The sequence below is a fragment of the Molothrus aeneus genome, chromosome 13 (assembly GCF_037042795.1).
Source record: "Molothrus aeneus isolate 106 chromosome 13, BPBGC_Maene_1.0, whole genome shotgun sequence".
Classification (NCBI taxonomy): domain Eukaryota; kingdom Metazoa; phylum Chordata; class Aves; order Passeriformes; family Icteridae; genus Molothrus; species Molothrus aeneus.
The window spans coordinates 5760999-5786795 of record NC_089658.1 but is presented as its reverse complement, the minus strand read 5'-3'; the positions used below and the strand labels follow the sequence as shown (position 1 = coordinate 5786795).

The window sequence follows — 25797 nt, the reverse complement described above, 5'->3', positions numbered from 1 at the left end:
AAAAGATGTGTATGCTTATAGCACTTGAAAGCTGATATCACAGGTGATAGGTTACTTCAATTAGGCAGTCTTTGCTTAGGGGGCAGAGGTGTTTGTGTTACAGTTTCAAAAACTTCAATGTGATCATGGTAAAGAACCATGACAACCTCCCAACTAACTGGGGGGAATTTGGTCAAAACAAATTATTTCCTGATAAGCTAAAATAATTTACTCTTTAAGTATTTAAACAATGTCAAAGAATATGTTGAATTATAAATTGGTTATGAAATATGAGGATAAAAGAGCTAAAAAATATGTGCTGTCTTTAAAATGCAGAAATCAATAGTGATGTGAAGATATTGTGTGGCATTGCATGGTGCTAGAAACAATATCACTAAAATATTCAGATGGGATTTGGGGAAACGTCTTGAAGGCATAACAGTGGTTTGAGTGTGTTGTCTTTCAGTGGGATGTTTTTCACAGATGGTGCCAATAGCATAATTGGTATTTTTTTCCTCAGGACAGCTTTGTTTCTAATTGCGAAGTCTCACAGCGCTATCTTTGGGACAAAGAGCTTGTTGTTTGCTGTTCAAGGAAGTAATGAAGTTCCTGGGAAGGATTTGGGATGTAGTGTGTTGTATGGTGCCCAGATAGTTCTGGGTCTGGCAGTCCTGCAGGGCCGTGTGCCCTGGCTGGGAGGGTGAGGGAGCTGTCCTGGCTCATTGCAGCTGCCCTTGGTGTCTCTGTGCTCACTGTTGTCACAGCACCGATCCCGCTGTAATCATTGCTCTGCTGAAGGTTACAAATTCCCCTAGGGAGCAAAATTTCCTTCTGCTATATGGGTCTTCATCTGTGTGGTCCTATTAAGGAGTTTTATCTAAATCTATCTCTACTCTTGGGGCCTTCAAAGAAAAAGAGATTATAGCCAACGGTAAAAAGAATATCTTGCATGCCATAGAACCTTTGCAAAGAGATTTGAGACAGATAATAATGGGCACGTCTGTATCTATGGCATACAGTGTGTAGAGTGTGTCATGGGTAAATTCATACATTAATAGCTAAGTATTGATAATTATGATCAGTGAGGGAAGTTCACTTTTTCTTGATTGATGACACAGATTTAAATAACTAAGCACACAAATCAGAGTTAAAAATATGGATTTTCTTGCTGCTACATGATTTAGAATCATACTGAAATATTTCTTGATATTGTATAATTGCGGTTTTATTGTTCTCAAATTGTGATTAAAAATAGATCTAAAGAAGTAATTGAATAAATTACTATGCCTAAGTCTTTCAAGAGTGCTCTCAGAACAGAACATTTTTCATGTTAAGAGTCTTCATCTAGTTAAACACTCAGGCACTGGCAGACAGAAAACAATTAAAAATAAAAATTAAAACACAAAGGAGCTTTTAAAAATGTTCTCCTTACAACTATTTTATTATGCAGTATATTCATTTTATGGACAGTGAAATTGAAAAGTTTTGTATTTAAATATGTGGATAACTTATATGCTGACAGCATCCAGTGAACTGTTGGTTTCATTCATCATCTAACGAGAATGAGATCCATTAATAATTCTGAATGTTGCTGGATTTCACTTTAAAATAAGTAATGTCAACGTAAATCCTAAACTAATCTTTTTTGGAAACCTTTTGTTTAAAGGTTTCCCTCAGCAAATTCTTACTGATGACAAATCCTAACAGCAGAAAGACGTAAAAAATAACTTATGCTTTCTTTTCTTGAAGTGAATAGATGTGTCCCCAGTGGGGAAGTTCTGCATTTCAATGCAGTATGCTCATACAAAAATTCAATACGTGAAAATGCTGTATTTACTACTTGACTGTGACTTCACCTGAAGCTGGGGACAAGTTGTGGGAGCTGCATTAAACTGGGAGGCTCATTAAAAATAGGTTTATTCTTTGCAAGGGAGGGAATAACCAGTGAAGAGCCTTTTGCATGTGTAAAATTTCAGCATGGGACTACCATGGGTGCCTTCAGAGGGCTGTCTGGGCAAGGTGATGCTGCCAAGTCTGTTGTTTACTGCAGTTAGTAACATAGGAAGTTTGTGCTGTTTATGGCTTTTGGTCACACCTGTGGCTCTTTGTATGGGTGATCTACCCAAGAGTGCAGGAGAGCTCCTTGCCTGTGGAGCCTCAGTGGCTGATGCCCTGCTGCTGTTGCAAGCCTCAGGGATGGGTGTCCCTGCTCAAGGCCAGGCTGGATGGGGTTCTGGGCAACCTGATCTAGTGGGTGGCATCCCTGCCCACTGTGGGGGGTGGGAACTAGGTGACCTTAAAGGTCCTTTCCAAACCAAGCCATTCTGTGGTTTGGGTGAGACTGTCAAAGCACACAGTTCCCACCTGGTGCATACCTGCATTAACATCCCATAGCTGCCTCACCTGTATTAAGCTCACAACATCCTTCCAGAAGGCATAAGTTCTTCCTGATTACAAGTGGTGAGAATCTGCAGGATTGCTGACAAAATCTCAATTTTATTTCTTAGTGATACCTCTGCTGTCTTAAGTGGATGATACTGGGGTTTGTAAGTGATGCCTCCTTTTACCGTTTTGCTAAGGCAGCAAGTGAGAAGATAAAGTGATGAAATTATGTTAAGCCACAGAGTGATAGCACAGCAACTCCCTTAAAATGTGTATCCATTTTCAACTTGCACCTTTTTTTCTTTTCTTTATCCTCTCCATGTATTAGCAGTACCACTTAGTCAGATTAGCACCTACTCACCCAAACGAAGTAAAATCTGTTTTATTGCCCTTCAGTTCTTCTTTAAAGGAGTATCACCCTACTATGCTCTGCCAGATATTAGCCCTTGAAAAACTCAGTTTTAGTGGTATGTGTAAAAAAATAAGCCTCTATTTTATGTTGAATATTGGCAAATGGTTATTTTCAACCCAGAAATGTTGCAGAACTCCTAGTCTACATGGTGGAAAAAGGAAGAAAAGATAAAGAAAAGCATTATCAGCTCATGGGAACATATGTGGAATACCTATTTCCTTGTAGATTGAGCTTGTTGTACTAATGTTCCATTACATCCATATTTTAATCTTTGTTACTCTGAACCAAACCCTGGCTTTGTACAAGCTACCCCAATAGCAGTTGCACTTCTGAGCCCAATTCATTGACAGGGTTTTTGTTGTACTAGGCATTGTGCAAACATGAAATGTTTACTCTCAAGGACCTTACAATCCATTTCTTATAATAGGTAAGATGTGGCTAAACTTTGATTCTTTAGCTGCATGTGGCTCTAAAGCTGTTCAAGTGCTGCACTGATGCTAGGGCTTCTGAAGGTCACGGTGGGATGCAGGTGCATTTTGGGACTGCCCTGCTTGATAGAGCCCTGGGAGTTGTTCTCCTCTCTGGTGTGGAGCTGCCTTGGGAGGCTGTGTGACAGCTCAGAGGTGTTTGAATGGATCTCGTGGTTTGGTTGCTGCCTGTGTGACAGAATTTGTGCAGGTCTCATAGCACTACAAACACTGACCACCCCTACCATGTGAGGATGCAGAGAAACTGTTCCCTTCTTTTCCTTTTAGTCAGTGCTGATGTTTTCTGGGTATGATCAAAAGGGAGACTTTGAAAGCTTTTATAAAGAGCTCATATAATTAATTTTATGTCTAAGATACTTTTTAGTTTTGTAACTCTTTGATTGGACTTGAGAAATTAGTGAAATCAGCACCTTGAAAAGTGTATTTTTAAAGGAATACAGATTTAAGCCTTTTCTGCTAAAAGCAGCCCTTTGGACAAAGGAGCTTGTCTTGGAAATCAGAGCACTGCAGTTATTTCCAATGTGAGCAAGTCCAGTGCAGGAGGCAGCTGGTGCTAGCCTGCTCTCACTAAACATGCACACAGCTAGGTTCAGTTCACCTGCAGCTGGAGAAAGCAGAAAATCTCCAGTGTACTTCCATTTGCATTGGAGTTGAAATCCAAGGAATAATTTTGCAAAATGTTATACCAACGCCGGTTTCTTTTCCTCACTTTTTCATTCCTTTCCAGTAATTCCTTTTTCAGGTGCATTGTTTTGTCTCTTCTTGCCATATACTGCCAATGAGGTGATGTTGGCTAGAATTGCTGTGCACTAATGCTTTGGAGGTTCCTGATGTCAGCATGTTAGGCACAAAAGTAACACGGCAGGGTAGGAGATTACCGAAAAGAGGAGAAAAGAAAGACAGCTAAGTACAAAGAGCAGTCTGAATAAAACACTGTGGAATGCATGACAAAATGGAAGAGGCAACAAAGGAAGAGATAATCAGAAAGTGAGATTTAGCTAATGTGCTGTTGCCTTCCTTAGATGGGGAGCACACATGTTCACCTAGAACAGTAATTTTTAGTGCACTGTAGTAAGTGTTATGCCTTGAACGGGGTGGGGGTGATACCTTGAAAAATTTCTTGCAGAGGAGCTGCAGAAACTCGGTGTTTGTGTGTGCTTGCCTGCTCTCATTAGCAGGATGGAGTGATTGACCTCGCATGCTCTGTGGGGGCGTGTGCCCGGCATGTTCTGTGTGCAGGGAGGTGCGTGAGCGCCCAGCCCCGGGAGCAGCTCCCACAGCGGCTGTGGCCTTGTGCTGGTGCTGCCCTTTCACGTGCTTTATCATTTCTAATGAAGTTTCAAGGCTCTTTAGAGGCTTTAGTGATTAACTTTAATGGATGTTTGTGATGACATCCTTATTTCACTTCCCCAGTATCCTTGGCAGATTTTTATAGCATACAGCAGGCTTAGAATCTGTTGTTGGTGATGTCCTTACCAGTGTGTTGGGTAACTGTTGCTGTGAGTAGCCCCATTCCCCCAGTGAAAAAATGTAGTGATCAAAACATAATACTGCACTATATTGGTTAACTTGTCATGGAACATATTGCTGAGCAAGGCAGTCTAGTCTGTAATGAAGCAGAGATTTATTGCAGTTTTTTATTTAATTTCATCTATTGCAAACTCATCTTCCCATTGAATCATCTTACAAATGACTTCTGAGGTGGTAGATATTATTCAGTAATTTGATTTTTGTTTTCTTTTTTAAAATAAAATTCTTCAGGTTTTATATTTCCATTTATCTTGATTTTCCTGCTGAGTATTTTAATTTGAATATGTGTCTGTAAAACTTATAAAATGAGAAATGAATAATATCACAAATGGTATGTATCAGACTCAATTTCTTAGGATGGAGAGATAAGAGTGCTCATGTTCTTTAAAAAGTCCTGCAGGTATTTTGGTCATCTCTGTAGATGTGGAAGGAAGAACTCATTAGCACAGCTGGAGTCTTGTGGATGCCCTTAATTTGTTACTGTTCAGAGAAGTGTGGTTGTTATGCAGCTGTTTCTGAGATTTAAATCCTCTCTGGTAGCTTAGCCTTGCTTCACAATATTGTTGTTGTACTGTAACCCATTTATTATAATAATTTAATCTATTGATGGTGTATGAACACAGTACAGACTTTATACAGTTTCAGCCTGTTTATTTTACCTAAGATAGTCTAAATAATGAAAAAAAGGAATATTTAAGCAGTTTACACATTTTACAGTTAATGAAATGAAAATACTTTGTCTTACATGTGCATTTTTATTGGTCAAGTATATAGAAAAACCCAGAAATATACATATTACTTGTTTTAATATATATAGTTAATAGTTTTAAATACAGAGGAAAAAGAGTTTAATTTGAACAAGTGTGGAAATATAATACTGATGGAAGGAGGGGGAAAAAAACTGGAGGCTTTTGATCCAAGATTACAATTCTTCTGGGAAAGAATATATTTTCAGCATTGTTTATTCTGTCATCTTGCTTTTTATTTAAAAACAAATCCAAAGTTTTATGTAAGAGCTATTCTAAATGTCAAGGCAAATTATTAAGTCTCAAGCATAATACTAGGTGAAGCTTATACAGCCTTAAGATTAACCTAAGGAAGTTAACCATAAATGAACAAGTAATTTAATTTGCTAAATTCTGAATTGTGATTGACCTTGATTTGTGTTTCTGAATTGATTCAGACTGATTGATTTACGTTTCTCAACAAATTCAGTGTTCCAGTTTAAGTCTACCAAGGATGTTAACTGATGACTGTGTTTACATTTAGTTTAAATTAGAAATATATTTCTGAGTGCACGTTTTGGGTTATTTTTATTTCTTCTCAGAATGGCACTGTGAATTTGGGCAGGTGGAGCTGTACTGAAATACTCTTTGGCATTTGTTAGGGTAATACCTGCTTGATTACTCCACCACCATTATACTTGGCGGATGATTGTGACTTGTCAGGTCCATCATCTCTTAAAATGTCAAAAGATATGTAGGCCATGGTGTATTTTGTCTTTAGGTTACATAATATCAGCTCCTCTTTGTGTGGTGGTGTGGGATGCTATTGTCATTTAGTCTCAGTATCAGTGCCCACCTGCCAGTGAGCTGCAGCCAGCCCCAAGCACAATGAGGGTCCAACTGTTTGTCCTTCAGCTAGCCCAGAGATGGAGGGGAGCAGAGAGGTGATTTAGAATGACCACTATCTCTGCTTTTCAGATACTTCTGAGCTCCTCTGAATGTCTCAATTTCTGAGCTGAACTCTGTATGGAGCCACACGATGATCAGTGTTGTATTAAAGCAAATTGATGGGATGACTCAGGGAAAAGAGTAACTCTGATATAAATGTAAGCTTCTCTAGGTCAATGCTAAAGTAACTTTTTTTTTCTGAAAAATCAAGGTTTCTTATTGTAGATTAGATACCTTAATGTTTTGTTAGGCATTAGATACTTGTATAATAAATAATTGTTTCTGTCTGTAAGAATTTTATGTGAGTGACTCTAAACTGGCTTTGAGTCTAAGTGCTTTTATCTTTCATGCCAAAAATTCTTCCCAGATTTATTTCTGGAGTAGAAGTTGAGATTATATTGCTCAATCTATTTTCATGTTATTGATAGATTTTATTTGTTTGACCTTTCTCTACTGTTGTGCTCAAAAAGAGGCAGACTTGTTATATATGAGAAAGCAAAGACTGCAACAATTTCTATTGCAGGCTCTCAGCCTTGTGCTTAAAAATAGCAAATAACAGAAGTGTCAGTATGAGTGGCTTTTCAAATATATCACTAGAATGTATATGCTAGTAGCATGTCTGTTTTAATATTTTTATTAGCTTGCTGGAGGTTTGTTCGGTTTAGGTTTGCTGGATGTTTGGATTTTTTTGGGTTTTGCTAATTTTTTGCCTCACCAGCACTGTTTCCTCTTGGAAACTAGAGTTTGGGTGATTAATTCTAATGGCTTTTAAAATTTGATTTTTATTATGAAACAAAATATGTTGTTTTTGTTTGCAAAAGCTGCTTGGAACCTTCTGTCATTAAATACTTGTCTATGTGTGGGCACCACTGGCATGTCTACAAAGATATAATAATTTCATGGAAATAATAATGATCCTATAATGCAGGTACAGTCAGTGTCAGCATGAAGTCTTTGGTGGGGACAGAAATTTTTCTTGCTGCTTTTTTTACCAAAAGAAATTGAAATGTTTCCTTTGACCTTCAGACACCTACTTTCTCAGAAGTAACTGAGAAACTGAGTAAATGTTACTGTCTCAGAAACGTTCCTTGATCCATGCCTCGCAATACCACAGAAGGTTAAGGATGGAATATTAATATTCCACCTGCCCTTAGAACTTGTTTGTGCACTGAAATGAACAGAAAAACGTTTTCTTCCTGAAACAGGAGAATTGATCTACATGAAAAACCAGAGTATCTTCATAATTTATGCACAAAGACAATAGCCACAGTTATAATTAAGGCCTTCAGGTTTTTGAGAGATTTTAAGCGTCAAGGCTTTCACTCAGTGGGAATCCCTCAAAGTGCCCATCCGTTGGTATTCTCAGCAAGCAGATTTCAGTCAGACAGGCCAGCTTGGTGTGGAGGTACTTCTGGAGCATTCCAGAGGAGCAGGTACTGAGGCATGTGGAAGTGATGCAGACAGAGTGTCTGCAAGGGTTGCAGTAATTCTCTGCTTTGTTTCGATAAGCCCGAAGATGCCCTTGGGCCAAATGCTGATGGTGCTGAGGGTGGGCTGGGCAAGGTTTTGAAATACATTTGGCCTCCTTTTGAATTATTTTTTTTTTCTTTCAAGTTTTAAGCTTTTCAAGTTACAATAGAAGAAATAATAATCAAAGTATTCCATAGCTATTACTCAGATACTACAGTAAGGATAGCTACTGGAACATTTCAAAGTAGGATTTCAAAGCACTGGGTTATATTTCTTTCCTTACACTTTGGAAGAAGGTCTTTTTTAGTTACACGAAGGGTTGAGAAGGTAGTGTGAGTGCCTAAGCAGCTGCAGAATTGCTCTTTTTAAAATGAGCCATGCTCAAGTTTATCTGTCACTATCCAGACGCTGATGCGCATATCTGTCTATATAAATCATATAAACATAAATATGCATGTGTCATATGTACACACATGCATGCACTTTGCATTTAATACAGAAAGTACTGCTGGTTAGGGTCACTCTTGGTCAGCATGATCTCTACATAAATTTTTAGAGTCTTGTTGACAAAACTCTGCCTGTCACATTGTACCATCTCTGCCAGTAGCAAACATCTCCAAGGGCAGGGCCTGACCCTACACAGGCAGTCCTTCAACAACAGTTGTAAAATGTCACCGTCACCCTGTCAAGGTCTGCCTTTACCAACTTTTTTCCCTCTGCTCTCTGGAAGTCCCAGTGAGTGTTCAGGAACGTGTCATTTATCACTCAAGTAAAATATGGCTTTTTTTGAATATTCTTCAGCCTCCTAAAGAATTCTCCATCTTGCCCTTTTCCCATCTTTGTTGTCCAAATGGCTGGGGAGTGTGCCCAGGCAGGGGACAAAGGAATTTGTCTTCAGCAGATGGTTTATTTTAAGAGGATGTGCCAGTACTAATGTAGAAGAACTGATAGGATACTCTCAGCAGTAAAAAAAAAAAAAATTGAAATATGGGCTGTAGCATAAGGTTTTGCTGCAGTCACTGGAAAAATATTAACTGAAAATGTTGTTAAAATAATGGAAACATAATTGTACACATCGAAAGTTGAAAATGAAGTGCATTGCACCCAACACCCAAGTCTTCAACCTAAATGCAGAATAAAATAAAAAAAGATTGATTATGAGCACCTTGGAATTCAGACTGCATGAATTTGCAAAAATGCCATAGCAAACTTCTAGGAGAACATTGGTTTTTTTTTAATCCAAAGAAATTTATTTTTGAAGTCTGGGGCTGTGAATGGAAAACAAATTGTTTATAAGCTGTGCTTAGACTGAAAAAAGGGTTAGACTGCGTTAATGGAATAGGGCAGTTAGCCTGGGCTGGCTCATCGCTCTTGCAGCAATAGAGACACTTTCAGTTTGCAGAGATTCTGGTTTCTTTTGGCACAGATGTCCTTTTTGTCCTCTGGCACAGTTTTCCTTGATTTTTCAAAGAAATATTGGATGTTTGTTACTCGTCTATATCTAAGAAGAGCAGCTTGCTTCTCCCTCTGGTATAATATGCCTCTGCTTATTGCTCTGCAGTATTCTGTGAGGGAGCATACAGGACTGGATAACCTCTACAGAGCAGCTGCCTTTGGATATTTGGCACTGTTATTAGCAATATACTATTGGGATCACAGGCTCCTGTAATAAATTTAGCAACCTTGGCTGTACTATCATTATACTTATCTAGAACCCCTCAGAGCTAGAGAATTTGAAAAGTACATATCCTATTCTCACTGTGGTGAGTACCACTGCACGAATAGAGAGGAAGCAAATATTAGTGTTTGTATTTTTAGGAAGGTTCAACATTTAACTTCTGGTATCTACTGACATCTGCAGCTGTATAATGTGTAACCTTTCATTGCCCTTGAGGACAGCCCAGAGAGAGGGGACTTAAAGGTTGGTAATGACAAAGAAGGGGAAAAACTAGCAGGGAGAAGATCTGCTCTTGGAGCTGCTCAGATGTTCAGAAACCAGAAAGTGCTTTCTCAACCTGCTTGGAAAATAAGTTAGGAGTATACAGTACTCAAGTCTGAGCAATAGGCTTTTCAGTGAGGTTTCTTGCAGTTCTTCAGATAAAGGAAAAATACTGGAGTCACATACTAGAGTGTATGAATAGAGAATGTTCAACATTCAGCTACAAACACAATTCTTGTTTTGCCCCTCTCAGGAAGGCAGTGTGTCTTATAAAATTATTATAACATATTAATTATTTACTTGACTCTGATAATGTAGAATAATATGATTGCCAGTCAAAGCTGCACACTGAAGTTGGATACTGCCTGAGTGCTCAGGCAGCACTTCAGCTGGTCTTTGTTAGGCCTGTTTTTATATATGGACTGTTAAACACAGCTTTGTGAAATCATGATTCATTTACTGTAACGAGATAGGGATGTGAGCTCCAAGATGAAGACTCTCAACAGCTGCTAGAAAGCATTTCACAATTTATAATTGGATATGTGGTCTATATTATTTCATTCTTAAACATGTGATCCCTGTGAAACTTGGTTGGCCAAGTTAACCAAGTTTGCCTTTCTTGGTAATCTACTAATGCTTGCATAACCAGAGAACTACATGGCTTTTCCTCTCTCTACCTTCAAGGTAAGGCAGGGATGGCCTAAATCAGATGTTTTCATATTGCACCATTTAACTAAAAGCTGTTTCCAGTAACTGGATGCAGCATTTCCTCCACTTTCACTCACAGTAGTTTTGGGCAATATAACACAATAGCATTGGATCCCTGGATGGTTGATTGCTACAGAATCCAGTAGTCACCAGGCAGTAACAGCCCTGGGATGCAAGCACACAGAACTGGCCTGCCTTCATTTCTCCACTTCATAGCAATTCTTGTGCACGTTCACAGCCCAGCTAGAGCGAGTTCAGACACGTGCCCAGAAATGTGATGAATTAATCTGAAAGTTCTGCAGCCAATACTTTATAATCTCATATTTGCATTATTAATAGCTGCTGTATCTGCTTCATGGATTCAGATCTGCTGCTGTGCATTCTGTGAGGGCATTTTAGGGCTTTAAGATGAGCCCATGAAGAAATACAATTTAGGATGGAAAACAGACAATTTTTAAGAACAAGTGCAAAACCAGGAAGATAATGGATGAGTCAGGAGGATTTGTTGGACTTGATCCCAGCCACCTAAAATTTCCTGACAGGAGCTTCATTTTTTCTTCTACCACTGCAAACTTTTCTGTTTAAGATGGTACTTAGAATGGTGCCTGCACTCTGTGGAGTGCTCATAGAAGTGATAAGGCACAATTTGCAGTGTTATGCATCTTCTGCTGATACTGTCTTGTGGAAATGTACCTCTGTGGGCAGCAACTGCAAGTGCAAAGTGTCAGGCAAAGTATTATGAGTGACCCTTCCAGCATAAATCTTTCTAATAGACTTTCTGATTCTGCTGATAATCTAGGATTTTCCGTATGAGATTGTGTTCTTTCAACACCATACCTTCAAAAAGCATCTGTAATAAATTGGTGGGGCTACCACCAGTGTGGGCTTGGCATGAGGCATTAGGTGTCCTTGATTAGATTATTCTTCATGACTTCTAGTGAGACCAGCTGAAGATCTGCAGTTATATTTTGTCCCTTAATGATCTTCCAGGGCTTACAGTGGCTTTTACACTAATGTTGGCACAGTTTGTCTTCTCTTGTTTTATCTTCAGCTTTTGTGGTGATTATTATTCATTTTACAGTAGTAGTTAGAGCACTCTGTTCATCAGAGTCCTACTGGATCAGATGAGCTACAAACACAGAAGAAAACTCAGTTCTCTACTTATCAAATATGTTAAAATGTGTTAAAAAGTCACTGGTACAGATGTATCAAATGGAATTAAAAAGGTAAAAATGGTTTATCACCACAGTGATAGTGCCCCTAAACCTCAAGGCATTGCATGGAACTCTTAAATCTTTTCCTCTTCTACTGTTTCACTTTGGTACACTAAATATTCAGAAGACTGGGGAGAATTTGCCCTGAAATCAGTTTTTGTCAGGATCTGTGGTTCCTCTGGTGTTAAAACAGACACCCCTACTGCCTTTTCTGTGGCTGCTCTAATTAAAAGTGAAGTGGATGTTCAGCATCCCAGCAATGGGGAAGACCTTGTATAAGGATATTAGAAGGGACTTTGTTGAAAAGAGGTATTGTTGGCAGACCAGAATCAATGAGCAGGATAAATATGGCATTGAACAAAGCAAACATGCTGAAGGGGAACACGTGGAAGGAAATTCAACCAGTGTGTTTTCACCCAAAGGACATTGTCTGGAATGTTTGTTTAAAGGTCAAATGTTCTTAGTAGAAATATCATTGAGTAAACACCTCAAGTGAAATAAACTGCATTTGAGAGGAGGAGGATTGAGGTGTAGATATTTTTAAAAATATTTGCCCTTTGAAGGGAAAAAAATCAGAGAATATCAGTTGTCACAATTGTGCTTATGGTTCATAATGTGATATTAGAGGATAAAGCAATATGGTTTTTAACTATTTTGGGAATCCAAGTGTCAGAAAACACTCTGTTTGCTTGTAATGGTGCAGGGAAAGCAGAAGTTTCAGCAGAACATATGAAAATAAGTGACTTTCTCTTTGATGCAGCTGCTTCTCTTTCCTTGAGTGCAGAGAACTGTTTTCAGACAGTTCCTTGCTGTCAAGGAAAAAGATGAGAAGAATGAGTCCCATTAATTGTTAGTTTTTAAGCTCCCTGACTAGTGAATGAGTCTGATCTTGATAGTGCTTTAGGATGACACCTAATTAAAGATAATTGCATCTGAACATAACCTGTGGAGATGCTCAAAATTAATAAGAATTGTCATCCTAGCAACTGTTGTTATTAGATATACTTATGGAGCTGGGAGTGTAAGAAATTATTCTTCTAAAAGAAAACTTTCTGGGACCTTTCTGATTGAAGAGTTGCTAAGGAGCACAGAGGAAAATACCAGTATGAGTGTTGGAATTCTACCACAGTTTACCTGGCATTGAGAGAAATGTGATATGTAAATTAACTTGTAGGCTAAACTCAGAAGTGGTTCCTTGCTGCTTACAACTAGAGGCCTGAAGAAATAAAAAAAATTGAGAACCTCTGGCCTAGTCAAAATTTCTCTGTGTGCCATCTTTGATGCAGATAAATTAGATAATTTCTAATTTTAACTATACAATATACAAAAATGATAAAATGAATGCAGAGGTGCATGCCTGATTGAAGGGTCTCTGAATCAAATGGGTTGGAATGTATCAAAATCTTCCTCGCAGTTGATACAATGCATTTTCACGGTCATTTTGGAAAAACACCAGTAGGGTGCATAGTTGGGCTTCACAGTGATACGGTGTTGCCATTTGCTGTAGTTTTACTCCAAACTTTGTGATGGAATGTGGTGTGGGCTTTTTAAGTTGTTCTTCCTGAGGAAAGTTTTCATTGATCTTTCTTCCCTTGTAGCTGTGGGAACAGCTTTAGAACTTGGTTATAGTATATACCAAAAGCTCAAATGATAAAGGACAAAGAAAGTGTCAGACCTGAAAAAAATGTGAAAGAAACTCAAGTGCTCGGCCCTTATGCCTTTTAAGTCACTTATGACTCACAGTTTTGACTGACCGAACTTGGCAGCATTTGTGGTATTTTGGGTATATTTGTGGAAGCCCACAATAGTGGGTTTTGTCATCCTTTGTATTCAATAATTCAACACAGATTTTAGTCTTTTTAAATTGTTGGAGTCCTTTGAGATCTTTTCAGGAGTGAGAGTTAGCTTTGAATTACTTGAAAAGTATTATTAAATAGATTATGTAAAGAAAGTGTGATCTCCTTTGGAGGTTTTCTATCCTTTAATAAGGGGCAGAAAGCCTGGGAGCAGGGCCAGGAGTAAGAAGTTGGCAGGGACTGTGCCTCCTATAGAAAAGGGAAGGGAATTTGGAGTCTAAACCTGAGCAGACAGAGAGGTGGAGGAGAATAAGCCAAAAGCAGGGTATGCAGCTTTGAGGAGCAGGGGCAGAAGCAGTGGGAAGCAAGGCATGCTGTCAGCAGCCATTTGACCAAAGCAGACTGTACCTTCTCCTGCACAGCTGGAGCCAGCCTGCATGAGGTCTGAGCTGCAGTTCCTGCCCTTGTCCTGTCCTCGGGGACAGCTCTCTGCAGAGCTGTGTCCCACATCCTCCTCTGCCCCTCGCTGGCACCCACCCGCAGCTGCCAGCCCTGGTGCTGCAGGAGCCTGTTGGGCACAGGGGCACCAACCCAGAGCTGCCAGCCCTGGTGCTGCAGGAGCCTGTTGGGCACAGGGGCACAAACCCAGAGCTGCCAGCCCTGGTGCTGCAGGAGCCTGTTGAGCACAGGGGCACAAACCCAGAGCTGCCAGCCCTGGTGCTGCAGGAGCCTGTTGGGCACAGGGGCACAAACCCAGAGCTGCCAGCCCTGGTGCTGCAGGAGCCTGTTGGGCACAGGGGCACAAACCCAGAGCTGCCAGCCCTGGTGCTGCAGGAGCCTGTTGGGCACAGGGGCACAAACCCAGAGCTGCCAGCCCTGGTGCTGCAGGAGCCTGTTGGGCACAGGGGCACAAACCCACAGCTGCCAGCCCTGGTGTTGCAGGAGCCTGTTGGGCACAGGGGCACCCACCCAGAGCTGCCAGCCCCGGTGCTGCAGGAGCCTGTTGCACCCCTGGCACTCACCCTCTGCCCTGCTCAGGGCCCTTATGTAACAGGGCTGGCAGCAATGAAGGGTTTCAGCCTGGTTTGGAGGGAGGAAGGCTCATCTAATCTGGCTGCTAGGAGGAGTCAGCAGAAAAAACTAAGGATGCTCAAGATTTTAAGTGTTTAGTATGAGGGTGCAAAGCTTGGCAGGGTCCAAGTACTGAACCCCAATAAATGGTGGTTTTATTAAATTAAATTGCAGAAATTAAATGTTTGACAAAGATCTTCAAGAAATTATTCTGATGCTCAAAGAAAGGAGCACCATCTAAACCTGCTTTCCATTCTATGATTAAACTACTTAAAATGCAATAAGGTATATTAGAATAAGGTATATTAGGTGTATTTGAATAAGGTATATTAGTCTTTAAAGAAGGTATTAAAGTACTATGCAGTAATACTGTCTTATGTCAAAGATTCTTTATGAAATTGAATTATGTCAAATAAAAAACTTCAGTCTTTTTTTAACCTCCCAGAGCTCAGTTCACAATTTGAAGAGTAGTGTTGAAAGGATGTTATAGACAAAGTAGCATAAACTGGGGTAGATTGCTTCTCAGAGTGGTGTATGTTTTATACAAAAACCAGGCACTGATATCTGGCTAAAGCTCTTTGAATATTGGCAGAACAGTACCACAAGTAATAGAGCTGCAGTACTTTCAGGTGCAGAAGGTGATTTGTCCTGAACCAGTCTTTTAATACAAAGGTAAGAGACTTTAAATACAGTGAACAATTTTCTTCTTTTTGATTTTTTTCTTTTTGTTTTAGTCTATAAATGTGTTGGATCAATTTTGAGTAAACAGTTACTTTGTGTCCCATAGGGACAGTTCTCTGGCCTGCTCACTTGCACTTTGCTTAGCTGTGATTTTCAGTAAGTGTAATTAATCAAACTAATGAACTTACAAAATAAGTAAATAATGTTATATTGTAATCCAGCCCTCTTGACTTTGCTTTTTTGAACATTTTGTATGTTTCAAAAGGCATGTAGGAAAATCCTGTACCTGCTTTTGGGGAGCCACCCCAAGCTCAGTGTCCTTCTAGGAACCAGCAGTGTCACAGTCTGTGAGGGTCATGCCAAGCAGGTTACAGAGCACATCATGTCCACGGTTGCTTTTGCAGCAGTCAGGACACACCCTGTGCTGATACAGGAGTGGTGCAATGTGGTTTATACTCTCCTTTCTTCTCTTCCTTCCTTTCTTTTAACCATTCCATGTTTCCATACTAATCTTGTTACACTTTTAGTGACAAGAGAAACCTCAGAACTTGTGATAATTCCTTCACAGTGCAGCTTTGACCACCCCATATTTTCACATTCTGTGTAGGCTCAATGTAGAAGGGATGCAAAGGGTGTTGCCACCTCAGTTTGAATGCAAGGAAGAAATGGATTTTTAAGCAGGTAAAGCAGCTAGAATTGATGAGACAAACAGTGATACCACAGATGAGACATACAGCTGATACCACTGTAACTTTGCAGACATATATGCCTGTGTAATAAATTAAACAAGGTGTCTCTCACAAATGTAGGTTAATGCTGAACCCTATTATAAAGTTTCTGAAGAGAATGGTTTACCACAAATGAATGGATATGTGCTTGATAGGAAATGATTGTATCACAAACAATTTACTCACAGAAAAGAAGTAGGGTCAGAGAAGCTAATATAATTTTTTTAGTACATAGCCTAGCATTTTTACTTGAAATGTAGGGATATTTCCATGGGAAAGCCTATTGGAGTTTTCTTAGTCAGGGCTTTTCTCCCATTCTCCAAATCTTGTGCTAATTAGCCTCCTACCTGCTTTTTCCTGATGCCAGTTTTGACTGTCTCACACCATGTTCAGTGCTTGAATCCCCTTCCTTCTGTCTTGTGCTGGCTGGAATCCATCTCTCTGCATGGTAAATATGTTAATTAATTTTCTCATACACTGGACTGAGATATAAACTTTTTTTCTTTAATCACACATACTGATAGCATAGTTTCTTAAAGAATACATGTACTTTCATATATATTCTGCAATTTCAAATATATGCTTTTCCCTAATCCCTAGAAGCTGAAAGTATCAGTCAGCCAGAAATGCATCCTGCAGTTGTTTATCTCTGGTTGCATTTCTGCTTCCCCTGTCCACTTTCAATGCCTTGAAAATGTGCAGGGAGGGCAATGCTACCATGGCAGTGATCAGTGGGACCTTGTTGTGAGGCAGAGCTGTTCTGCTGCAGAGTACATTGCAGTACAGAGGAGTAGATGGAATTTGTACCATTTGTGCAGAATTGTGCATTTGGGTTGCATTGGCTGTGTGATGCATCATTAGCAGATGACCAGTTTGTCCCTAAGGAAAGCCCCAGTCTCTCCCAGCTATTAAGTGCTCTATTTATGTAGTCTTGATGTCACTGAGGGTAGCAAATGATAACACACAGAGATTACAGTGGTGCAGCTTCCTGGCTGTGGGAACGGCGAGATCCAGATGCTGGAGATGTTTCAAGTAAGCAGGGCTAGGAAAATATTTCCCCTGAATAACTCTGTGTTGCTCTTATTTCAGAAGAAATTAGGTTAGGCCTTAATCCAAAGTTTTAACATCTTTTTCAAAACTGTTGACAGTGCTTGTATATTCTAGAAATGTATACACACAGGGGAGGTGAAGTTTCTGCCCTGAACACTTCACTGGCGATGAATTCCATAGTTCAAACATCAAGAATTAAAAAGTCTTGTTCTTTTTATGATATTTTTAAACTGGCTTTAGGATGTTCAGATATTTATTTTTTAAATCTTCTTTCTGGTTATCTGAGACAAAAATGTAATCTCTGTCCATTGTAAAAACATACCAGTTTGCTCAGTTGCAATCCTTTTCTTACTTAGAAGAGATTTTTCTATGCAATTTTGTATCTTTTCTCTGCAGTTCCCTTTTTAGAAGCAATGACTCATAAACATAGAGTTGAGGTGAAGACCTATTATTTATTCCTTGAGGAAATTATAGTGTTTGCAGTGCTAATCTTCATTCAGTTCCCTGACTATCTTAACACTTTGTTACCTTTTTTTGGTACAATGATCAGATGTTTCTGCTGAGCTTTCTGCCATTAAATCAATGGTCACAAAATTTTCTGATTTGACAGAATTAATTTACAACTGTCATGCTAAAACTTTGCTTTATTTGGATTTTTGAACATTAAATTTTATTTGCTTTTATGTTGCCGATTTAGTTTGATTGTTTAGGATTTTTAAAGCCTTCTTGGCACTTTTTGGTTATGAGTTAACAGTTGTTTTATGTCACCTGCGTATATTTTTTTTTCTACAGACTATTATTCCTAGGAGATTCAGCCAGAATTATGGAGCAATTCATTGCCATAGTAAAAATAAACTGTTTATTTTTTATTCTTCACTTTATATCCAGATTTTGACTCAATATGACTATTCTATATTGGGCCAAAATATGCCTTCCCCATTAAGGGTGAGTTTTGAACAAGAGATCTAAAACATTTCTATGCTACCTTAACACAAGAGAATAATTCTGTGAAAAGCACAGGTTTCATAAAATTTGATTATTGTGGCTAGCCTCAATTTTTTAATGTTTTAAAGAACTTTATTGTATATTTATTCAATATGCCACAACAAAATATATTGTAATGTTTCTTATTTCCTAGCAAACAGCAAACCTGTAACCCTGTGCATGCTTTTTACAAGCCTAGGGACATCCAGAACAAAGTGAGGCATCTTGCTCAGTGAGGACCTTTCACCATCCATTGGCTTTATTTCTGCTGCTATGCCACTCCCTTCCTTGCTTTAATAGAAAGGAAGCTGCTTATAATAATATAAATTAAGAATGAAATAAAAAAATTCCAAACATTAATTGAGTGTAAATCCTTTAGTTCAATTTTGTCCATGCCTACTTCTAATCTTACTTGGCTATTTTTGTCTTTTTATTGCCACATAGTGTTCAGACCTCATTAGTGCTATCTTGGTTCACTTTTAATAGATTTTCTTTAAATTCATTAATGCTCTAAATGAGATTGCTCTTTTCTGGTATCCAAGAGTCAGGAGGGAATGCTCAGAAGTGGATTGTTGCAATTTAAAAATTGGAGTAGTGCTCCCACCAGTGTCAGCTGGAATACTTGGTAATCACACCCTCCTGACAGATGGCAACAAAGGTGGCTGATGAAAAGATCTGACACAGAGGTTAGAGAGCAAAGAATTTGGCTTTTATGCATGCTCCCTTTATTGTCATTGTCCTTTGGAATGTGCTTGTGTGGAGATTTGTTCTTGGGCATTTGCAGTAGGGCACCTGGCTGGGTATGGAATTTCCAGCTTGCCCAGGGTGTGCCACGTCTGCAGGCACAGCTCAGCCTTTGGATTGGTGGGAGGTGTGGTGCAGCCACAGCACAGGTTCTCCCTCTGAGCACCTTCACAGGTTTGCTGGTGCTTTAAGTCCATCTAGCTTGAAACCTCTGTTTATTCTGAATATATCTTTGATACAATTATGAGACTGATAGAAAGATGGTTAGTTATTGTTCAAAATGGCTGGACTACAGGAAATCCTTGAAACACCAGACATTTTTAAAGACTCCTATTTTATTTGAGCTGGTTGGCTTTGCTTTCACCAGCTTTTACATGACAAGCAGCAGACAGTAGGATGGGAAAGTCCAGGGAATTTGGAGTCAAAAGCTGCTGACTTGCAGTTACCATTTACCAGCAGGAAGGGGCTTATCTCATTACTTTTCCCTTGAGATCTAACCCAGCCCACACACATACCAGAGTATTTAAATATGTATAGAAACTATTTTCAAACCCTTTTGAACCAAGTTTTCTTTCACCTCAGCTGGCTTCATTTCTGGGTCTTGGCCAATGGTTCCTGTGTTGAACTTGTAATTCCTTTATTAATGTTTCTTTAAGGAAAACTACAAAATCTGCTGACATAAGGAATTTTGTCAATTTTATGAGTAAATTGTCTTAAATGTCAAATTATGTTGTAGATAAATCATTCTTAATATCATTTCAAAGCGTAAGTTCACAGAGTATCCTGGAATGCAGCAGAATGCTGTATAGCACGAGTTGTGAAGAAACCTGCAGACTGTCTTTGAAAAAAATATTGATACTGTCTCTTATTCTGAACTGTAGACCTGAGAGTGCTTTAAACAAAATCTAAAACTGTTAATAAAAGAAAACCAGTGACCTAGAACTATAAGTTGTGTAAATTCTATGACAAAATAATTCAGAGGAATTTCTGAATATCCTCTGGTAAATTTCTAACTCTTTTACCTCTATAGAATCTAAGATTCCTGAAAACACTGGTGATTTCACGAAGTAGATGCACTTATCTTGGCTTTTGAACTGCCTATAGATTGAGAGTTATGCAACTGACTGATGAAATTAATTTGATGAATTCCTTCTTCTAGAGAGTGGAAGGTAATAAATCAGTTTGGAAAAGAAGCATGCTCAGGGTTAAGCATGCAGGTAACTTATTGAAGGATGAGGTGCCATCACAGACTGAGTACCTTCTGAGCTGCAGTCTTTGTGTCAGAAGAAAAAATGTGTTCTTTTCTCACATTGGATTCTCTTTGAAGCTTAGTAGATCTTGGATATTTTCTGGAGAAGATGGATGTGTAACATCATATGGTGATGGGAGTATAATAGTTACATAATTAATCTTTCTTCACTGATTATTATGTATTGCCAACATTTCCAACATTAAAGTTTGAGTATTTGGGTTTGTTATCTGTGTTTATCCAACACTCCATGGACACTGCAGAGGCATCTTGCTGGTACATTTAGAGAACAGAAAGGAAGGGAAGCTTTAAAAATAGTAGGATGGGAGCACAGCTGGGTTGGATGGTGACCAAGAAGCTGCTCAGTGACTCACTGTCACACTCTGGTTCCAGAGCAGCCACTTTCTGGGACAGCCACACTGCTGACCCTGTGACAGATCAGAGCTGACTGGAGCTGCTTCAGGACTATGTGGAGCTCAAGAGCCACACGTTGGCCCCTCTGGCATAGATTGCTCAAGTTTGTTATGTCTTATGGTTGTTGGATATGGTGTGTTAATCCCACTGCCTTAGTGGGGATTACAGCTTTCCCTGTGATAGTCCCTGTGAAAGAGCACAGATGAGAATGAAATAAAAATACCTCATGGTTTCCTGAAATTTCTTCCTGTGTTCCTTTGATTTTACAGCAAAACTTGTTTTCTGAAGTTCAATTCTTAGTAGGCATTGAACTTTTAAGGATGAATACTAATTAACATGACTTTTTATGCAATTTGCTCCAAACCCATTTTTAAAATTAGTATTTCTTTTTTGTGCCTCTGATATTGACCTTTACTACTTTTATTTTATAGCATCTTACACCTGTCTTCTTTCTCTATAAGAGGGAAACCAGTGTGGAAGCCTGAGTCTTGTATTCCTTGTTCCTCCATATAGATCTTTGATTACATCACAGATTTTAGCATGTACAGAAGACACAAGCACTGTATACTTTTCTGACTGTGAATGCCTTTTTGCCTACTGCAATCACAATTGCCTCGTGTGCACTTTTTTATTTGATGCTGATACTTACTGACCTTAATCTCTCTTCTGAAGAGAAATGCTGTCGAACCTTGTAATACTGTCAAAAAGCATGAAATTCAGAGAATCATATTAGTGACAGAAAAGTCCTGTTAGGTCATCCAGTCCATCTCTTGCCAGCACGAGCTTCTCCACAGGGATATTCTCTAATGCTCTGCCTACTTGAGAATGGTTTGTAGTTCTTCAGCTGGAAACCCTGAGACTGATCCATTGTACATATAATTATCCCATTGCAACATTTCTTCTCTGTATTTGCTTAAACTTTGACCTGCAGACCAGTCAGGTAAGAACTGACTGTTGATTCAGAGCATCTCTGTGTGTGTGTGGCTGTGGTGTATCATACCCAAAAGGCATGAATGAATACTGGCAAAGTGACAAAATATTACCAATGTCTAAAGGGACACATGACTGAGCAGACCAGCATCCTATTTCTGTACTGTCAGGCAGTTCTTGCCAAGAAGCTGAGTATCAGTGGCTCTGTGTTTTAGTTTAATACTATGGCAGCTGTCTTCTCAAGTATCTCAGTATTATATTGGGAAAATTCTGAGCTCAGCAGAGTCATAGATTTCTTTCAGGTTGCCTGATCTATAGAGTAGGATGTAAAGCTGTACTTCTCATGGTTGGAATCATTTGTGACACTGGAGGATCTTAAGTAAACAATTATGGACTGATAATACTGAAAAGCTGTCTAGCTTACAGTAGTTTCAACTGAGCTCTCTATATACATCCCAGAGTCTGTTTAGTTAAAATAAATAAAATACATACCTTTTAGAAGTGAGAGATGCCCAGGAGGAATACTGGTCCTAGGGCATAAGGCTGCTCCTCTGCCACCAACCATGATGAGCTGGGGCTGAGCTTTGGAACTTGTCATTTTAAGTGTTTATTTGTAATGGTTTACTTGAAGTAAAAAGTGATTCTCAAGGAATAGCCTGTGACTCTGATAGAGGGTTTGGAGTTTGGAATGTTCTCTGGGGCAGTGAGGAGCAGTCTGTGGGACCTCTCTGGCAGATTTCTGGGCTGTACCCCATTTGTTATGTGTTTGGTGAGTAACCTGTGTGCTGGAACTGTACCAGCCAATACAGCCAGTGCCTTGAATTAGATGTATATAATTAAGCCTTAAAGAACTGTCTCTTCCAGTGTAGGAAAAAGCTCTAAAGGGACAGCTAAAGTATAATTTTCTTTCAGTGGTTTTATTTGACTACTTAGTAATATATTATAAAACTAATGCTTTAAAAGCTTAAGATTCATGATAGAAGATAAAATGTGCCTCCTTTTATTGTGTTTGGTCTCAAGATGTACATTTTCCTGTTAAAAGAATTGCAAACTCTTAATTTTTTTATTATGTATTCTAAAAGTGAAAATAAAAAGCTCACAAACTTAAAAGCTAGTTCAATTCTGCCAAAGGAAAAAATAGCCTTAAAACATCTTTTTTCTCTCCAAACATCATCTGAGAAGACCATGTCTACCTCATGTGGCATCATCACAGTAATCTTTTGATGAGAACTTTCTCTTATTAGGCCCTTCAGGACTGAATTGTTTGAGTTGCTGGACACTGATCAGTGCAGCTCATAAACACATTGTAAAAAAGTGATTCATACTGAAGGTAAATTTTGCACTCCTTGTAAGGAAATGCTGGAGCAGGGGCAACTATTGAAAATATGTCTTTTTGGAGATTGATGGCAAAATATATGTATACAGCCCTCTTGTGACTTGTGCTATGTGAAGTATCAATTCTGTGTTTATATCATTATGACAGGTTCTACTTACAAAATCCTTAACAAAATTGGTCTTTTGAAACTGAAATATAAATTTCTGTGTGGGCAAAAGTATCCTGACACGCAGAGTCAAAATAGGGATTGAGGCTAAGACAGAGCCTTTCAAATGTAAGCTGATATATCATAGCAAGTATGGAAATCAATGTCAATGCAGAAATCTGGATTTTCATGAAATATTAGCTTTATCTCTATCATTTTCATCAGCAGAAGAAAACAAAAGAGTAAATGAAAAACTGTGCTTCAGTTTGAGCAGTTGCCATTGTTAGAGAAAATTTACTATTTTTCTTCCATCTAGGATTTGAATTTACTGCCCATGTGAAAAATGGTAAAAATGGAATAAGGTTTTGAAAACACAAATCCTCAGTTTATTATGTACTCTTCAAACTTTGAGAGCAAAGTAGTTATTTGAAACTAAAATGTCATGTAATTTATGAAGTTAATGGAAGGTAAAACTTTCAACATTCCTGAAATTTTAATCCTTCTGTAGTGCATGTGATTTCATGTGATCTCTCACCCTCTGAGAAACTGCTTCATTATCTTGCATAACAGTTTGGCAGATCTCCATCTTTGCTCTGCTGAATAAAGGAATAGTGTTTCTACAGAAACAAGTTTGAGAATTTACAAGATAGAGAAGGAGCTCCAGGTTTAAAATCCAATTCCTAAATAACCACTTGTTAGAAGCCAAGTTTTTTACTGTAGTAATTTTGCTAATGTTATATGTTATATGCAATGTAATATTAGAGTAGGTTTTTTTTAACCTGAATTTTACAAAAAAATTTTGCAAAATATTTAGAAGCTGTTTGCATATCTAAAATAACAAGCTGTTTTCCTCTGTCTTTAGAATCAACTCATTTAATAATGATTTCATTGTATTTTGTAGCTTTCAATTAGTAACATCATTATAGTCTCTTTTATAACTTGTGCCAATATAAGCAGGATTAGAAGCAGATACCTGATATAAAAATTGTATTCTGTTGTAGAGTTGGCAGTTTCCTTTTTTTACTCAATGAAAGGTACTATTCACATTTCCATTCCCTGACTCTGTTTCTGCACAGGTTCTCTGCCTGCAGGGCACGGGCAGGAGGTGGCACTGGGCTGTTGTCAGACTGAGGGGTCTGACCACATGTGTTGTGTGCAAAGGCCTGAAGCCTCCCCTGGCACTGGAAATTTAGAAACACCCTGTGAAAAATCCCAGGGGGTCACAGCAGACACAATTTCTATTCAGTTGCTAATGGAATATGTGGATAGCACTCTGTGCATTGCATACTGGATGGGTTTTTTCTTCTACAGGGACAGATTTTGCCAAATACAGTCCAGAAGAGCAATTAATGTCCCTTTATTGATAATTGTAATTCTTAAATGCCAAATTTTAAAGCAAGTATGTCCAATTTGTGCAGCAAATCAAAAGCTGTGCTGTGACTTCTGTTACTCTTGGGTTCCAGTTGTAACACTGGTAAAAAGAAGCTGCTCATTCTTCAGGTCTGAAAAATCCCCCAGGCTTTTTGGCTAAGGATTGCTGTGGATGGGGGCAAGCCTCCATTCATGTGTGTGTGGCTGCACATGTATGGAAACCAGAAGTCACATGGCTTGGCTCAAAATGCCAATTATAAAACATTTATTTTACTAGTAAACAAATCAATAGCAATCAGTAAAGGACTCATTAGCTTAATAATTTACATTCACGTAATGCAATTGATTTAGTTTTTCTGAATGCAATTAAAATTGTTTCAGCTGCACTTATATAGTTTTAATTTGATTTAATGAATTAATGGATTAATCTAATTCCTCAGAGGGTTATTTAAATTGATTAGATATGTCTACACTAAACTAGATATGAAGATAGTTTAATTAATTTAGAACACTATAACAACAATTCCCATTTACACAGAAATACCAGCTGAGTTGTATTTTGTCTTTGAAGTGGTGTGGTGTCAGTCAGAGACATTCCTACTTTGATTTGCTGTGTTCTGCTGTAGGAACTCTGGCCAAGGTGTGAGTGCTGCACTGGTGACATTAACCACCCACTAAGGAATCAATCCAATTATCTGAAATATCTGTATTCACTATTGATCCAGTAAGTTTAGCCACCTGCACAGGCTTTTTGCTATCTGGGAAATAATCAGCACATTAAACATTCGTTCACTTATTGCTGCATTAGCTGCTGAGTTGGAGATTTCATCTCTCTTTTGGGAATGGAAATTTAAATCTTGAGAGAAATTAGGGGTTTTATACACCTAATTTAACACTTGGTAGCTCAGTCAGTGAGTAGTTCCTGCTCAGAAACGGAGTAGGACTAAAAGCCAGTGAACCACAGCAGCAGAAGGCAGAGGTTTGTCCCTCTCTCCTGGGAAATGGGAGAGCAGCTCCCTTTATGTGTCTGTGGCTGTTTCCTGGCTCCAGCAGGGAGATGAGCTTGCTGCCAGTACTGCTGATGGACTGGAGGGGTCCTGAGGATACCAAGAAGTTTCTGTTAAGTAACAGTATCTAAACCTGGCAACACACAAATGAAGTACTGGTACTAAGACTGGTCTTTTAAACCAAAATAACTTGCCATTGGCTAAAAATAAAGTTTCTAGATATGACAGAATGAGCCCTGGTAGAAAAACATGCCATTGGGACCCACAAAGGCTGTAAACATTCTGTGATATATGCCAACTCCATTTAGATTTTCTTTTAAAAAAAGAGGGGACAAGTAGATGCAGCAGACTGATGTAATACATGGTTTACACTTCATGTAAAATCAGAGGTTTTGTGCTGCTTGTGTTTAAGGGCATATACTGCCCCCTTTAAACAAATAATTCTGACTACAGCCACATTTAAAAGATACCCCAGATTTGCACTCTCAGAAGATAT

The 25797-nt window shown here is 38.8% G+C and overlaps 1 protein-coding gene across 5 annotated transcripts in view; it reads left to right on the top strand.

Moving 5' to 3' along the window:
• The window catches only part of TJP1 (tight junction protein 1), a 158937-nt gene that overhangs the window by 9688 nt on the left and 123452 nt on the right, over nucleotides 1-25797 (top strand). The window lies entirely within an intron of this gene.